This window comes from Arachis duranensis, chromosome 7 (assembly GCF_000817695.3).
Source record: "Arachis duranensis cultivar V14167 chromosome 7, aradu.V14167.gnm2.J7QH, whole genome shotgun sequence".
NCBI lineage: Eukaryota > Viridiplantae > Streptophyta > Magnoliopsida > Fabales > Fabaceae > Arachis > Arachis duranensis.
Window position 1 is genome coordinate 52,803,033 of NC_029778.3, and position 5,351 is coordinate 52,808,383.

Here is a 5,351-nt window from a genome sequence, read left to right on the forward strand (position 1 = left end):
TACTCCAAACATATTCTTATAAATAGCTATATCAATCTAAGAGACTTTATGAAATCGATAAGAAACAAAAAGGACTTAAAAGATGAATTCATTCAAGGCAGGATGCAAGCAAGCACAGAAGTTATGTTTGTGAAAATAAAATTAAACAGAATAAGAAATAATCTTAGAATAATATCATACCAGGTTTACACTCAAAATAGAATAAGCAAAGTTTGGAAGCTAGTTGCAAGTTTCATTACTAGACTCATATCAGAGCCCAATTTCTTAAATTTCCACCATCACCAACACCAGGAAGTAAAACACAGCACAAAAAGAAAAGATATTTTATTACCCTTTAAGGTCAAGAGTCAAGACAGAGAAGCATACTCAAAATAATTCAGCAGAGAAGAAATAAAGTTACCTAATAATGAAGAATATATGAACCTTGAGTGCAGAATTCTACAAAATTGAGTTAAATATAGTTGGATAACACAAACTGTAACATACTACACAAACTGCAACATAATCACTCATATTTCAATAACTCATGACAAAATTGAGTAGCAAAACATATCAACTTCAGAAGAAAAAACACACACAATTTGAATAACACCTTTACACTACTTGAGTTGCTTCCTTTTGCTTGAGAAATAAAGAGAACTAAATAGAAGTAAGCAAAACAAAGCAAACATAGTTCAGTTATTGCCTCATAAACTAGTTCCCAAACTGCAAAACAAAAATGGTTCCAAGTGCCTAAGAAGCAAGTCCAAACTCAAAGAAACAGCTCAACCAGTGTCCAATATACACATCAAAATAACAAAAATTGGTTATGTCAAAATCACACAGACAGATAGGACACATGAAGAGAAATCAAGAATTCATTATCGTTGTTTATGCTGTACACATTCCATGGACCACAGTCCACAGATTACTACGCCAAAGGTGAGTAAATTTGTAATCTGAGGGATGTGGGGCATTATACTCATAATAGGATTGGTTTTAATGAGAAGAAAGTACAAACCTAAATATAGTTGAAACCAAGCCACATATATAATAATAATAATAATAATGGAACTAAAAGAAGCCATGGCATGTGCGTTAATTGTTTTGTTTAAAATATAACGAAGCTTCTTCATTTTTAGTATATAGTTTTGGGGCTTTTGCAAGATGGGACATGTATAGTTAGATCACCGACGGAAACAAGGGTTACAAACAGGAAAAAAAAAGCCGTAGAAATTGACATAATATTTAAAAAAAAAAATACTCACAATCTGCAGCTTGATGGTCTTCCCTTCCAGCTCCACAGTTCTGATTTTCTGAAAATAAATAAATAAATAATAGAGTGAAATTATAATTATAATGAGTATTGAGAAAGGCCTAAACAGTGAAGCAAAGTAACAAATGGAAAATATTAGGTTACATACGAAATCAACTCCAATGGTGCTGATGTAGCTGTCGATATAAGAATCATCCTGAAGAAATTAATCAAAGACAGAGAACGGGTGAACAATTAGAAGAAGAGGAAAAAAGAGTGTGAAAAAGAGGGTTTTACAGCGAATCTGAGGAGGAGGCAAGATTTTCCGACGGACGAGTCACCGATTAGTAGAAGACTTTTTCTGAGATCTGAGATCTGAGATCGGAGATCAAAGAAACTCCTTAATAGAAGTAAGCAATAGAAGATCTGAGTTCAGAGAGAGCGAGGGAGAGAGAGAGAGAGAGAGAGAAACACCTTAATAGAAGTAAACGAAAGAAGACCTGAGATCGTCGTCAATCACCCCCGCACCAACGTCAATCCAATGCTTCAACGGAAGACCCAAAAATCTCTAACAGAGCTGCAGAGAAACAAAAACCCCAAAAATCAGCATCAAAAGCAATTTTGAAATCCTAACCCAAACAAAAACAAAGAAATCGGTGCCTTCTGGAATCGAAATGCTGAGGTCACCAGAGCCTTGCCTCTCGCCGGAATCTTCGTCTCCACAGCACAAAAGAAAAAACAAAATAAAACAGCATCAGTTTCGATTTCGGCTTCTCTATGTACGAAAACAGCATTTCGGTTTCGGTTTCAGTTTAACTTGAGAGGGAGAGGTACCTGAAGAGATCGTAACCGGTGGAGAGAGGAGAAGCCCTAGAAGGAAGAAGGCGTTGTCGGAGAGCTTCTTTACACTGAGGAAATGAGAGTGTTGTATGTTCAGAGAGGATAGAAGCCCTAGCTAGAAGGAAGAACGGCGTTGAATGAGCTAGGGATTGCAACTTTTTTCTTTTTATATGCGTGTGAAAACGGCGGTTCAAAACCGCCATAATCACCAGAACCGCCAAAATATATAAAGCCAATTACGGCAGCAGAAAAAATTGCCATAATGACTCGATAATATGGCGGTTCTTTAAAACCGCCCTAATCTCCATGCCATTTTAACCCTTTTTTTTTGTAGTGTAGCCTTAATTTCAGAAGTTATTTTATTAAAGATAATTAAGGCAAGTTTTGATTGATTGAATTTGAGATGAGTTATGATTATTATCCAATTTCATAATTATTTGATTATTTTCTATATTTGAATTATAAAGTTGTTAGTTATGAAATAATAAGAATTTCACATGATTTGGACTACGTAATTAATATTTTAAATATTAATACTGCTGTTGTGGAAAATGAAGAAATGAAGTGTATTATTTCTAATTTTTGGATTTGAACATTTTATTGAAAATAATTTGTAAAATTGATGAGCAAAATAATATTTTTCTATATACAATTAGTGTTGGATTTAATTTGGGTTTCAATTATTATATTATTCCCAATTTTATTTGAAATTACCAATTTACCCCTAACCCTAATTTTTAAAATAATGAAACCTTAACCTTGAAACCTACCCGGTTACCCGCTTCCCCCCAAGGCCCATCAGCGACCCAAACACAAACCAATACAACAAGCACACATAGCATGCGCATACACTCAACGCAGAAAGGGGGAGAAGAGAAACAAGGAGAAGGAGAGGGGAGGGAGAGGACGGCGTCGGCGGGCGTCATTGCCGCCAAGCCGTCGTGTCGTGCAGAGGAGAGAGAAGTGAGAGTCGAGGAAGGAGGCCGCTGCAATCGAGCTTGCCATCGTCCTTACGGTAATGCCACTGTCGAGCTCACAAGCATGGAGGAAGCACAGCCGCCTCAGAGTCCACCGTTAGGTCGAGTCGAAGGAAGTGAGAGGCGCGGGGTCAGCCTCACGACCAGAGGGGAGATCTGAGAGAGAAGGAAGAGAGCGAAGGGGTCTTCGCCGCCGTGCTCAGCCCGTCGCGTGCCCCACCGCTAGTGCCGTCGTTGTCACCATCGATGGAGGAGAGAAGGGAGAGCGCTTGCGAGGAGCTGCTACAAAGCCAGTCACCGCCGCTGAGCGTCCATAATCGCCGCGTCTCACCATGGTTGAGGGCGTCTCCACCACCGCATCTTGGCCGACGGTACTACCGATCTGCTACTCTGCGGTGCCTAGCTGGAGCTTCTGTTGCTGATGCTGGAGATTGGTGGTTGCCAGAAAACACCGCTGTTGTCGCTGCTTAAGGAGGGAGAAGCCGTGGCGTTGTTCTGGCTGTCAGGAGCAATTTTAAGGCCACCGAAACCACCGCTGGAGCTTTTGGCTACTTCTGTCGTCGCCAGAAAAGTTGCCGATAAGGGTTTTATTTGAGGTTTCTGCCTTTTTGGATTTCGAGAAGGTTTTAATGTTGCACAGTTTTTTATAGTTGATCCACCGGAGCTTCTGGCCACTGCTGGAGCTGTTGCCGGGGCCGGTTCAAAATCGCAGCTGCTTCGTGTTGTTATTCTGGTAAGAAATTATGTTTCAAAAGCCCTACGTTAGTGTCCCGTATGTGTATTAAATCCTTTACGGTATTAATGTTCCTAGAGTTTAGTAACTGAGGTTGCTTGTTGTAATTTAGAGCTGTTTATGCTGCTGCGAAAATGTGTAGGGCTGTGCTTTGAAGCTGCCTTTGATTTCGAGTTGAGGCGAAAAGAACTTATGAGGCGTTTGGATTATGGAATTTGCATTTTGAGATAGGGGCACTTTCTGAAAACTATATTTTATGTATGGAATTATTACATATGGATACTGATGTGAGACAATGTGTATTTGGTGGTTGTAGCAGCCTTATGTTTTATTGATTGTCTCGAATGATTATGAAAATTTGTTTGACTGGATTATTATGTGTCTTTGTGAAACGAAATGCTTTTGAAGTTGATTCTTTTAAAGCTTTGAGATCGAGTTTAATCTGTTGGAAATTGATTTGAGTTGAATGGATTTTCTTAAGAAGGTGAAAAATAGAATACACTCTTGAATTCAGCCTGACTTGCTTTAAATGATCTGGTTTTTGATAAATGGTTGTTACTGAACCGTTTCTTTGAAACTTTAGAAATTAGTTTATTCGGTTGATAATGGCTTGATTTTTGAAACGGTTTTCGTGAAATATAGAATTGAGATTGACGGTTGGATTTTGGCTTACCTTGAACTGATTTTGGATTTTGGGTTGTTGAAAAGAATTGTGGAACGGTTTTGTTGGGACCCGAACTGGGTGGCAAAGTCCAAATTTTAGGGGAGGTGCTGTCAAAATTCCGGTAGAATCCGGGACTTTACTGAAACGTTATTCAGAAACTTATGAGTTAACGGCTCCTACTATTTTATCTGAATTATTGAGAAAGGGGTGACTTATGCTTTTGAAATGAATTATTAAAAAGGAAATTGTGATTTAGTCTTATTTCTTAAGCAAAGTATTACATTTCCCTTGTGAACAAGTTATTTAAATGAAACTTATGCCTTAAGGCTGTTTGAATGTGAAAAGGGTTATGCCTTTGAATTTGACTTGGGGGTTTCAATTAAAAAAGTTTCAATGGCTTTAATTTGGGAAAGGTTTTAAGTACTCATTGAGTTCTGAATTTTTGCAAGACTAAAATAATTTTTGAGCAGTTGAAACGCTTTAGAATTTCTCATGGGATTGAAGCTAGTTTTTGTTTAAGTAAAGGAAACGGCTTTGAAAAGAGTAATTGATTTCATGACTCTGTATGGCTCAGATCCTATTTTGTTACTCAAATTAGGAAGCCAATGTTTTAATGATTTTTAGTGAATTCGAAGAAATGAGTTATATTAATCTCCCCTAAAGACTTGAGACTCTGCCGAGAAACTCTTGTTATAAAATTCCATTGTTGGATAGATGATTTTGAATATTTCAAAATAAATCTTTAACTTGCCATGGTTATGGAAGTTTTGGAAAGAGGATGCCGAGAGTGGCATTGTTTTCAAAGGGAAATTTTCCTTGAGTAAAAGTGGCTTGTGATCCTGAGATGATTTGAGAAATGAGATCTTTAAAGCCAAGGCTGAAAAGAGTTGAAACTTGATTTCA

General features: G+C 37.9%; 1 long non-coding RNA gene across 1 annotated transcript; it reads right to left on the bottom strand.

Moving 5' to 3' along the window:
• Window positions 1-830: 830 nt before the first annotated feature.
• Window positions 831-1,588, bottom strand: LOC127740599 (uncharacterized). The gene is made up of 3 exons (XR_008001189.1): window positions 1,532-1,588; window positions 1,404-1,451; window positions 831-1,295 (listed from the first exon to the last, which is right to left on the bottom strand). It is a non-coding gene; the product is annotated as an uncharacterized LOC127740599 (long non-coding RNA).
• Window positions 1,589-5,351: the final 3,763 nt, after the last annotated feature.